The sequence below is a fragment of the Cervus canadensis genome, chromosome 17 (genome assembly GCF_019320065.1).
Source record: "Cervus canadensis isolate Bull #8, Minnesota chromosome 17, ASM1932006v1, whole genome shotgun sequence".
Lineage (NCBI taxonomy): Eukaryota > Metazoa > Chordata > Mammalia > Artiodactyla > Cervidae > Cervus > Cervus canadensis.
The window spans coordinates 62,451,634-62,464,585 of NC_057402.1; the positions used below are offsets into that span (position 1 = coordinate 62,451,634).

The following is a 12,952-nucleotide window of genomic DNA, read 5'->3' on the forward strand; positions in this document are numbered from 1 at the left end:
GTGATACATCTTATTAGTTTTTAGCAAAACAATTTTTATACCTGATTTATTTTAAGAGGAACTAACATTTGGCAGTTTTATTCCAGAGAAATGATAAGGCATCTATTTTAAAAAGAGATAAGTGAATGGAAGTCATCCTGTCCTATTGGACACTTTCAAACCGCACCCAACAGTGAAACGAGTAAAGTGATATCTAAATTTCTATTTCAAAACCAGCCTAACACAAAAGAGGTTAAGAAGGCAGGGGATTGTTTTTCCTCAGTTGAGATCTCAGTAGAAACTTGTGAGGGGCACTTTATAATCAGTTTGGTATGTGGTATTTTGCTCATATCCCTTTAGTCTCTTCTAAAGTGTTAGACTCCAGCATTCACTGTGTAGTTCAGTTGATCTGTTAATAGAGCAAATGACTGCTGACATTCAGGGAATGTGCTTGCCTTTTCCAGCAATAGCCAAAGTTTGAGATCCTTAAGTAGCTAGAAAGCAGGGACCATCGCTTGTTCCCTGTGCCTTGTTCACTGTGATTTCCTATTTTCAGGCACATAGGAGGTGCTCAATAAATAATTGTTGAAGGAATGAAAATACCATGGAAGGAGGAAGAGCAGCAGCAGAAGGTACATACAGCTTAAAACATAGGAGGAAAGAGTATTATCAGATCCTTAACTAGTATTTACTGAGGGTCTCCTATGAACCTAGTAGTGTTTCTGGGGTGAGATCTGGGCTCACGGGCTCTTTCCAGCTTAGGGGAGACAAGGAATATACTGATAAATTTGAGTTACAAGAGGATTTTTGTGCTGTACTGTTAAAGAATGGGACTGCACATAAAATGCGCCTGACAGTGTGACTTGGATGATAAGTGTAAAGAGAAAGGTTGATTCAAGCTGCTTTGAGAGGCAATGTTTCCCAGAGGAAATGGGTGGGGCTTGGATAAGGACGGATGGCAGGCGGGGCATGAGCATAGCCACTGGCTCACCCCAAGGGGAGATTGGTATTAGGGGACAGTGGGGAGCAAAGTGGGACAGGCTGCCTGGGGGTCATATTTTGGAGAAGAGGCTAGGAAATAGACAGTCATGGAAGTTAGATTTCATGTAACCAGCATAAAGAAGTTGTAAGTTCTGGAGTAAGGAAGTATTTTGTTGAAGGCTGTGTTTTTAGAGTGCTCTAAAGGAGGAGCTCTCCCTCAGAGACTAGAGGGGGACAGAACACAGACCCCAGGACTAGGATTTCAGTACTACTTTCAGTCACATGACAATGTTCTAGTCACTGTGGATGCTTTGGTGGCGCAAAAGCAACCAATGAGGGGAAATGCATTTGTCCTAGAACTTCATTTTAGGAAGGTCTGGAAATGACCAAAGGGTGTCCACACCTGTTCAACAGCCACAAGCCCACACGTGCTCAGTCTCAGCCTCAAGCCTGGTCTGTGTTTCTAACGCCCTGTGGAGTAACAAAGTCAAATAAGGAGAGATAAGTGTGAATTCTTGTTCTTGGGAATGAATCTTAGTTGCTGACATCATGAAATTTAGTCCAGCTTATGTTTTTCATAAAGGACTTCATCCTGCCTTTTAAAAACTTGCTCCCAAGAGTTCACAAACTGAAGAGAGGTGCCCATCCTTGGTGGGCTCAGGTTGCCAAGCACATCTTCTCTTGGTTCTTTGTTGGCACATGGTGTGTAGGGTATGGGATAAGAGGGAGAATGCAAGTGAGAGGGAAAAGATAGACAGGAAGCTCCTTGAGCTCAGAGGTCTCACCTTCATCTTTGTGTTTCAAGCAACTTATTCAATTACATGTATTGAATGAATGATGACTGGATAGATAAGGGACATTTTGTTTCCTGATTGTCTGGTACGCATAACATGGTGTCAATGGCCCAGATATTTATTCAAACACTCATCTCCTTCCTACCTCTTTCTTCACACCTGTTTGGTGCTGGTGCAACTCATAAGGTATATGGAATGCTTGGCACAATGTTGGATTAAAGGAGTGTAGATGTTAAAGCTACTAATTCAAGCCTTCACAGACTGGAACAATCATGGGGTTAATGATTTTGAGGATGAAAAGTTTATCTGCTAACTCCAGTCTGTTTCCTGATGCCATACTGTGCAGTCTGAGCTCCTCATTTAAAATCCATGGCTTATGCTTGCATGCACAAAGGCTACGTAGTAGTAAATTTTGAAGTCTGTTGCCTCTATGGTCCCACTGTATGCCTGGGTAGAGCATATAGATATACTTGTACCACATGTACATGTGTCCATTTCCCTCTGCACTCTTTATTATAGCGTTAGTGAACAATACTGCTCATCTCTGTGAGTATGCATCTGTATCAGTTTGGGAAGTCACTGTGTATTTTTATTCTTGAGATCCTTAGATCCTTCAAAACACATAATGTTTTATGTCTGGCACATAGTATGAACTCAGTAAATGCATGCTAAGTGAGATAATGAACAAATACTCTGTTCAGAGAATGGTCATGGGTGCTACTTGAAAACTTTATACAATCCTTATACTCAAGATTTAATTGGAGAGACTAAGTCTATGTGCAAAATCTAAAGTCTATTATTAGGAATAAACATAGGAATAAAGCATATAGATTAAATATATTAATAATATTGGTTATTATAATCATAGCTAAAATTTACAAAGTGCTTACTATGTGCCAGGTACTCTCCTAAGAGCTTTGATGGATATTAACTAATTTAATGTTTTCCTAACTCTGTAAGATATTGCTGTTATCATCCCCATTTTGCAGTCGAGAAACCGGAGGAACTGAGACTTAAGTGACTTGCCTGGAGTCACACAGTCAGCAAGAAAAAGATCACAAAATGAGCACAAAGAGGCACTGGGGTTCAGCAGCAAAAACTTTCTGGAGGAGACCAGTTGAGGTGTGGCCTGCCCCATCACCGAGGCACAGACCATCTGGTTGGCCCTCACCAGGGGTGGTAAATGAGGCTGTGGAGAGCCTGCTCACATAGCCAGATAACTGTTTCTTGAAAGAGATTCTCTCCTTTGAGGAGAAAAGCAGATAAACGCTACTAAACTTACATTTTCTACTCTAGAAAATTAAGTTAAGGTTTGGTCTCAAATATAACACGCAGCTTAGAATATCAGAAGCTGCCCTGCTTCCCTTTCCTCCATGTCCCACCACATGCAGCTGGGTACCCTCTAGTCCTTGCTAGCAGAGCTGTGGCACCCTATCTAGAGGTCTGCTTCCCACTAGGGCCCAGAGTCCGTTTTCCTGTGTCCTGCTTCCTCTGTGTTCCTCTTCTGAGTTCCTAAGTAGCCCTCCAAAGTCCTGATTGGATTTGCCTGCTTTTACCCCCTACCCCTTTTTTACCCTGTGAACTATTCTTTATACTCTTTCTTACTTCAGTAACATTTAATGACAAGATTGCTTTGTGTATAAAAACTCATCTGTTTTTTAACACATGTCTTATTACTCCCCTCAAAACCTCTCCACTCTTATCAGGCTTACTTGCTTACATTTTATTGTCAGAGGTAACATTCACTTTTTAAAATGTAATGAATCATTAATATTTTAATAAATGATTTAATATCTATTAATGGGGATTCAAATATATAAAACTGATTTACTGCCTTGAGTCCTATAGTTTTCTAATAAAATGAAACAATATTTTCTGGAAGTGACACCCACACATGCATCTTGCTCTGTCTTTCTTCCTTTGTATTCCCTGTTTTCTGTCAGCAAGGAACTGATATATTTATCATGTGGCACAAGTGAGAAAGAGGAAAAAGAAAAGCTTTACTTTAGGAGTCCTCGAAGGACCATGTTTGTGTTTATCTTCCTCAGAGAAACTCCTCAGAGGAACTCAGGCTAATGATTCCCCCAAGTCACAACCAGCAAACCTCCAGAATTCCTCACTTCTACCCTTCTTGCTGTTGTCCTCTGTTGTACAGGTTTTTCACCTGTCTCTAAAGAACGAGGAACTATACCTTGTCCTTGACTCAAGAAATATAGCAGAATGTGAGATTCTTTTGATGATTGAGAAGCTATGAGCTATGTATAAATACTTCATCTTTGATTTGTACATATGTCTTATCAGTAGATGACATATATTTAGTTATACAATTGACAAACAAACAAAAAAACATGTGGTCCTACAGTACTGTTTTGGCTTATTTAATTCTGAGAAAGGGAATCCAGAGTGGAGTTCAGAAGTATCCTTCTCCCCAGATATCTACAGAGTGAAACTGAGTGTTGGTTGCCCACAAGTTGGGGTGTTAACTATTGACATGTATTGAACAGCTCAGCACGGTGCTAAGCTCCAGGGATATAAGGATGTGTGAGGCATGTTCCAGAGGAATTCCCAATGTAGTGGGGACTGCATACATGCTCGGTCGAGTCCAGCTCTCTTGCAACCCCACAGATTGTAGTCTGCCAGGCTCCTCTGTCCACGGGATTATCCCAGCAAGAATACTGGAGTGGATTGCTATGTCTTCCTTCAGGGGGTCTTCCCAACCCAGGGATCCAACCTGCATCTCCTGTGTCTCTTGCACGCAGGCAGATTCTTTACCGTTGAGCCACTAGGGAAGCCCATGTAGTGGGGAAGCAGATACAAAACCAGCTAAGTTGTAATAGTAGAGTGCTGTAATATAGTTATAAACACACAACAGGGTGAGCTGAGAGCTGTGGGACTTGGCAAGGGAGTCAGGCTTCCATCAGGTAAGAGAGAGCAGAAAGCAGCCAGTGGACAGGCATGGAAGTTGCCTGCTTCTTTTGCCTGGAAAGTAGTGGGAAAGGGCAAGAGGAGATTCTAAAGGACTGGTTGTCTCCTGTGACAAATCTAGACAGAGTATTAAAAAGCAGGGACATCACTTTGCTAACAAAGGTTCATACGGTCAAAGCTCTGGTTTTTCCAGTAGTCATGTACAAATGTGAGAGTTGAACCATAAAGAAGGCTGAGCATCGAAAAATTGATGCTTTCAAATTGTGGTGCTAGAGAAGACTCTGAGAGTCCCTTGGACAGCAAGGAGATCCAACCAGTCCATCCTAAAGGAAATCAGTCCTGAGTATTCATTGGAAGGACTGATGCTGAAGCTCTAATACTTTGGCCACCTGATGCAAAGAGCCAACTCATTGGAAGAGATCCTGATTCTGGGGAAGATTGAGGGCAAGAGGAGAAGGGGGCAACAGAGGATGAGATAGTTGGAAGACATCACCTACTCAACGGACATGAGTTTGAGCAAACTCCAGGAGATAGTGAAGGACAGGGAAGCATGGTATGCTGCAGTTCACAGGGTTGCAAAGAGTCAGAGACAGCTTAGCGACTGAACAACAGACTAGAAAAGTACAGTGTGGGGTAATTCTGCATAGTCTCCTGGAAAGATCTGATAAGATCTGAACCACAGTCTGTGCATTTAGTGCCCACTCTGCTGAAAGATCACTGCCTGCCAAATGAGCTTTAAAATTTATGAACCCTTTAATAGAAAAAATCTGAGAAGAGAAAACCAGACTAGGAGAATTGCATAAGCAAGTGTTGAGTGAGAGGGCCTTGACCAGTTTTCCTTGTTTGAACTAAATTCATTAGGGAAATTTGAGAAACTGTAAAGTTTCAGAGAACTTCAAACTGGCATTTTCCCCTTCTCTGCTTCTAGTCAACTTTTATTTTGCTGTCAGCTATTAAGCTGACAGAAGAAGAAAGCTGTCTTTCAGCGGTTGGAGTCAGCCAATGAGGAGAGCCTCAAACCAGGTTTTCAGGGAGGCGGCACTGCCCAGACCTCCTGGGAGGCGAGGTTCGGCTTGTGAGATGGACAGGAATCAACTTGTTGAAGCTTTTTTACTTGTCAGAGCACCTTTAAATAATCCACGCTTGCAGCTGTTTCATCTTCCCAAAGGAAAGTGAAAATGGTCCCAAAAGGTGTAACATCTCAAGCTCTGTAAAATGAGGGCCACCTGCCTTTACAATGGAAGTGTCTGAAGCAGGCAAACAACATTTACATCATACCACTAAGTTTGTCTTTCCTAGTCTGTGATGATTGTTCTTTGAGACACAAAACAAAGCGAATCACATCCAACTATTCTAAAAAAAAAAAAAGATGACCTGATTTTTTGAGTCACATTATGGTTCAGAAAGGGGATTTTTTTCAATTGCTAGGAAACAGGTGGAAAAATTGCATTTCTGAGAGTGATGCTCCTCAGTTAGTTTTGTGGTGTGGTGGTGGTGGTCGTAGTGGTGGTGATTTAGCTAGCAAAATCCATGCCCACGTTTCAGGCTTCTGGAGAGTAACGCGCTGTCAGACCAGCTCAGAGGACTGTGTAGGGCTGTCAGCAGTGTTTTGGGTCTCTCTCTGCCACTAAACCCCTTCCTTTTAATACAAAGAACAAGAGTATCCTGAGTAGTAGTTGACGAATGACTGTGTGCGCTGAAATGCAATAATGATGAAGCAATTGATGCATTTGTAATTCACTGTCTCAATGGATTCCACTCTTCTCCTCCCCAAGTGGTGAAACAGGAAACAGCATCGCATCAGGAATAACCTGAAGGTGTCCTCCAGGAGCCGAGCCCCACGTCACTGATTGCCCTCAGTCAGAAATCTTGACCTGCAACTTTAGAGGGTGGGTCTCTGAAAGTATTTCAGAGCTTACACAGCAGTGAGGTGTGTTGCTCTCTGATGAGAACGAAGCTGGCTGGAGCACTGGGAGTCTGGCTCTGACTCTCCTCACAAACCAGGGGCATCTTTGTGCACTGAAGTTTCAGAAAGGTAGGCACCATCTTGTGGATGTTGTTATTATTTGAGCACCTTCAAAACCAAGTTGGCCTTGACCCTGTGTATGTGTGTGTGCGTGAGAGAGAGAGAGAGAGAAATGATCAAAATGTTTGTTTTTTGGCCTGAGGCGGGAGAGAGACAGAAAACAGAGGTTCAAAGCCATTTGCTTGATAAGTTTGTAGTAGTGGAGAGTAAACGGTGAATTCAAACTTCTACTTCTAGCTTGTATTTCTTGCTCTTTGGCAAGTTTAAACTGATTCATTGAAGGCACAGGAAGAATTGTTCAGAGAGTGAAATCACACGAGGCCGAACGCTCTGTCAGAGTAGCTTGATTTATTTGGAAAGCCTTGACTCAAGCTGTAATGAAAAGAGTGCCTATGGATCTCCAGGCAACACGGAGAAGGCCATTTCAGACTACTTAAGAATGTCATAAATTTGGAACAAGGCAGAGCTTGCTCATCTCACAGTGACAAGCTTTTTTAAGCTTGTTCCATCTTGAGGGAGATAATGTCATGTCTAGAAGACATTAGCTGATTAATTCTAAAACTTCCAGCTTTGTGCAGAAAAACAAAACAAAAGCAAAACTTTATTTTTTCTAACCCATGTTTAGTGAGGATGTTCTTTTGAGCAATTTTATTTCCTGAAAAGCCTTATACAGAGCAAGGGAAAGAAATTTGGGAAACTTTCTGGGTGATGATTCATTCAGTAATCTGTAATATACAAGGTCTTTCTCCACTACAAGTGAGGGTTCAGACTTTAAACAACACCTTTCATTTCCCTCCCCTACAAGCCTTTTTTAAAAAGGAGGTTTCCACTTAAAATGTCATCAGTAAAAGGGACAAATTCTTAAAGAGGAAAATAGATTCAGATAATAATTGTATAGTCTATTAAAAAATTTCTGTCATTTCTAAAAGCAATCACCTTAATTTACATAAGTTTGAAGATAATTCTGGGTTTAGTGGTAAACTGCACTAATTGAGTCCTTATTGTGTATTTATGCATTTCACATTTAATTCGATGAGACAAGACTCATGCCATTTTCAGATAAGGAAGTTTAGTCTCAGTGAGATTTATAGCAGCATAGTAGGCAAGTGAGAGAGCCAGAACTCTGTTGCCTTTCTGCACACAGGAATATATGTATGGTTGGAGCCCTCTGTATTCCTATCCTTTTCCATCAGCTCTTTATGAGTCCTTGTCACCTGGAGGAGTTTCTGAATCCATAATAAAATGCAAATTTTGATATCTGATAGAGCAAAGGACCAAGTGTCAATCTATATTTGCTTCTGCTCTGGGCGTGAAGTCATGATGAAGTTGACTGAACATAGACTGGAAAGGCAGACAGACCTAGATTTGAATCCCTGCTATGTGACCTAGGCAAATTAGTGAAATTCCTCAAACCTCAGTTTCCTTATTTATAAGCTGATTATAATAATGTCCATCACATAGCCTTGTTATAAGGACTAGAGAGACAAATAATGAAAGTGCCATCTGCATGATTGAAAAATGGTAGACTTTCGATCAATAATAGTCATTTCTCCAGTAACTTGTTGATGCTTTGACATGGTGGATCCTGTTCTGGGCATGGGGATATCAGCAGTGACAACAGAGGCAACACCCTGCCCTCATGGAGCTAACTGATGCTTATTTATTATATCATTGTGTGACTGACTTTCTGTGAAAATCACATTATGATTATGGTGGATACAGTCTGGCTTTGACGTAGCCTCTGAAGCAGGGTGATGAAAGTCCTGTGCAAAGATTCCCCTAAAACATAGTAAAATCAGGCAAAAAGCGAAAACATCAGATACTTCTTTTACAGAAGTCAGTTTGTTCTGCTAATCATTTCAGAGTTAGAGGTCAGGAAGGATGTGCTTTTATGCAAACATTTACACACGCGCGTGCATGCACACACACACACACACACAGAATTCATCTGAGTTTTCCTGGGCCCAGAAAGCCACAGTGGAAGCATTACTGACAGGATAGGTGTGGGAGGAGGGTCTGGCTCCAAGAACTCATGGAACAGAGTGTAGTGTGGCAACCATTCATTTGCTTTAGATCCCAGGCCATCTACTCAAGAGCCCTGGGCTTTCCAGGGCCTCCCCAGTGTGAATTTAGGGACAAAGCCTGAACTGGAGATAATATACCTTTATAAAGACAGATTGGGGGCAAGAGCAATTGACTTACTTACCAGCTAAAAGCCTGGAGTTAAGTATGCCAGTTGGCATCAAGAATGGTATTTTGGTATCTGTCCCTAACTTTGAATCCCAATGAACTGCAGATCATATCAGAGAGATACTAGAGGGACACAGGGAAGCTCCTTCTGAAATCCAGTGCAACTGTATTCTTCCTTTTCCTGTCAACACCTGCATACCCCATACCAGTGACCTTGTTGGTCTTACACACCCTGAGTTTTTTTATGTAGTTGGTAGACCCAGAATGACTGAACAACTCTGTGTCAGCCCAGACCAGAGAGTCGGCATTATGAAAGAAGGCTTTCTAAAGTGGCAAGACTTACTTTTGTAGGTCCAGTGCAACAATCAGTCTCCTCATTTTATGGGTCATGTTACCTTAAGATTGTGTCTTGTAGCAAGGATTTTAAAGGGTGAAAATATAAACTAAGTTAAAAGCCTAATTAAGTTAAGGCATAGGTAATAAACCCTCAAACAGCAGGTGGATGGAGAGATTAAGAATCTTTGAGGAACTAAAAAGCCTCTTGATGAAAGTGAAAGAGGAGAGTGAAAAAGTTGGCTTAAAGCTCAACATTCAGAAAACCAAGATCATGGCATCTGATCCCATCACTTCATGGGAAACAGTGGAAACAGTGGATGACTTTATTTTGGGGGGCTCCAAAATCACTGCAGATGGTGATTGCAGCCATGAAACTAAAAGACGCTTATTCCTTGGAAGGAAAGGTATGACCAACCTAGACAGCATATTAAAAAGCAGAGACATTACTTTGCCAGCAAAGGTCCATCTAGTCAAGGCTATGGTTTTTCCAGTGGTCATGTATGGATGTGAGAGTTGGACTGTGAAGAAAGCTGAGCACCGAAAATGGATGCTTTTGAACTGTGGTGTTGGAGAAGACTCTTAAGAGTCCCTTGGACTGCAAGGAGATCCAACCAGTCCATCCTAAAGGAGATCAGTCCTGGGTGTTCATTGGAAGGACTGATGCTGAAGCTGAAACTCCAATACTTTGGCCACCTCATGCAAAGAGTTGACTCATTGGAAAAGACCCTGATTCTGGGAGGGATTGGGGGCAGGAGGAGAAGGGGATGACAGAGGATGAGATGGCTGGATGGCATCACCAACTCGATGGGCATGAGTTTGAGTGAACTCCGGGAGTTGGTGATGGACAGGGAGGCCTGGCGTGCTGCGATTCATGGGGTCGTGAAGAGTCAGACACGACTGAGCGACTGAGCTGAGCTGAACTGAACTGAACCTTATATAATACTGTAATAGCCAGAATTCTCTCCAGGGATTTCTGTGGGGGACAGATTTTTTATTGTAAGTGGACTGCAGCAATCACTGTGTTTTGAAACAGTTAAATTATTTTGAAATTTCATTGTTATCAGACCTTAAAGTCTGCGGAAACCCATTAACAAATGGAAGAGAGCTGTGTAAGAGGGAGTGTGACCTTGAGATACATTTCTCCTTTCCCAGGTAGGAGGATTTAGAATTTCCCAGACAGTGAGTGTTTATATGCTGCTCAAATAGAAAATGTTTTGGTTCATTTTATTTACTTATTTTACTTTACAGCATTGTATTGGTTTTGCCATGCATTGACTTGAATCGGTTCATTTTAAAAACCATTTTCTCTTTATTTATTTATTTTTTGCCCACATGGTCCCTGGCAAGTCTTTGGAGAGCAGTTGTGCAGTGTTCTAAGGAGTGTGAACTGCACTGAGCTGATTCCTAGCTGGCATTTAGTGTACAGAAATTCCAACTCAATGAAAATGTTCCCTTTTTTCCCTGAATTATATCTTCAGGAAATACCAGGAAACTGAGATGCTTAACCAGAATTTCCAAATCCCTCTGCTCAGGATTGGTATACACAAACATACCCCACACAGACACACACACACATGCACACACATGACATAGACACAGACACACACACATCCACACACATTCGTGTGCATAATATAAAAACAAAATCAAAAGATACATACTTTGTGTGTGCAGCAAAAGTTTAGTTCTCATGTCATAGAGTGCAATGGATTGGGCCTTCTGCCCTCTGAAACATGTGATGTGTGGTCACTGGGCCTGGAGAAAGGAGAAATGGAAGCAGTTTTCTAGCTTTTTAAAAAACTGAGATATAATTTACATATTAGTTTCAGATGGTGTTACATAATAATTTAATCTTTGTATATATTGTGAAATAATTACCAAATACAATTCTCATTAATGGGAAGACTGTAAAATTCACAGCTAATACATATATTTAGGTTATTTGAAAAGATAAAATATTACATTGAGGGATTTGAAATCATTTTTACTTACATTTCCATGTTCTAAAATGAAGTAATTAGGAAGGGAAAATCATATGCCACAATCCACTTGTTCTTTATAGAGTCCTTGCGTTCAAACACAAGGCCCATTTCTTTCGTTTGGTTTCATTGGCCAGACATACTTTAGCAGATAGTCAATAAGTACTCACTGGTTAGACTGACAGGCTGAACAATAATTATTTAAAGATTCAAGCAAAAATTCTAAGAGCCTTTTCTTCAATAATGAAGATTACTTAACATCATTTAATAACTAAATTGGCTTCAATTTCTTCACCTCAAATTTTGTTTTCTCGCTTGACATCTGATTAAAACTTTAAAGCTGTAAAATATGCTGATGCTGAACAAATCTCACTGTACAGATGAGCAGTTTTCACGTGTGATGTTCCCATCACAGGCTCACTGTCACTTCTGACCTTAGATCAGCATTACAGACTTGTAATGAGCTCCTCCTGTTCCATTAGCTGTAAGTGGCTTTCCCTTGCTTGTTTCCAGTGTATCTGCTTTCTGTGAATTCTGGTCTACAACCACCTGTGGAAGAGAAAAACTTCAGAACTTTGCTAGATGATGACTGTAAAATAATATTCAGGTTGGACTTTCCTAATTTTTTTCACAGGTTACATTTTAGTGGTGGTTTTCAAACCTTTTTGTTTGTTTGTTTTTTGATGATCACTGATGGTAAATACTTTTAGATCTCCACTTTGAATGCACACACACATTAATTGGAAAATGTTTCCGAAACAATATTTGATATGTATTGATGTTTTCTCTTTTATTCCATTCCACTCTATAACCTTTCTGGTCTGACCTAATAATTTTGTAGCTGGTGCGTGCATCACTCATGTCTGACTCTTTGCCACCCTATAGACTGTAGCCTGCCTGGCTTCTCTGTCCATGAGATTCTCCAGGCAAGAATACTGGAATGGGTTGCCATGCCCTCCTCAAAGGGATCTTCCTGGCCCAGGGATCAAACCTGAGTCTACTGTGTCTCCTGCGTTGCAAGCAGATTCTTTACCACTGAGCCACCAGGAAAGCCTTTGTAACTGGTAGTGGTTCTCAATACTAGCTGAAAGGGAGAATTAACTATGGAATTTAAAAAAATATATTAAAGTCAAAATCACACTAGACCAATGAAAAAGACTAGAAATTCCAAAAATAGACCTCTGTTTTACATATCAGATGCAATACATTAACTCCAATACATATTAGACCCTTGATTTATAACATTATAGATACTATAAGGAAAGAATGACAATTTGAATATCTATATGGAGAAAATCTTGTTTCTAAACTCAAAATATATAAAGATCTAAGTGTTAATATGGATGTGACAGGTACAACAATAAACTTTTGGATCTGTGCTCTTCGGTACAGTAGAATTGAATATCATATGATGATTTTGTTTACTTTGCAAACATCTTTTTCCTTTTGGTCATCCTTAAGACGTTTGTAATTAAATTTCACCAACATGAATGACACAGGGGAACTTGAAACCCCTTCTTACAGCACGTGGAACCAGCAGCCTGCCCCGTGGGTCAGCCCAGCCCCAGTTCCGCCACTGTTCTCTGGGTTCCCAAGTGCTCCTGCTTTACAGAATCAGGTTACTGTGTGTTTGCAGAAAAAAAAAATTGAGGAAATACTCAATAAATTTTGGTTTAGAAAAGAAGGAATTTTAAAAAGGCTTAGAAACCTGTAGATCCCACCCCATGATCAGTAGAGTAGCA

At 40.8% G+C, this 12,952-nt stretch overlaps 1 protein-coding gene across 2 annotated transcripts in view; it reads left to right on the top strand.

Moving 5' to 3' along the window:
- The first annotated feature begins 6,522 nt into the window (after positions 1–6,522).
- The window catches only part of CERS3 (ceramide synthase 3), a 158,915-nt gene continuing 152,485 nt past the window's right edge, over positions 6,523–12,952 (top strand). Inside the window, exon 1 of one of the 2 annotated variants that reach the window (XM_043489997.1) lies at positions 6,523–6,714. The gene's annotated coding sequence lies outside the window, so the exon portion shown is untranslated. The remainder of the gene's footprint in view (positions 6,715–12,952) is intronic. The other variant, XM_043489998.1, reaches the window with a different exon arrangement.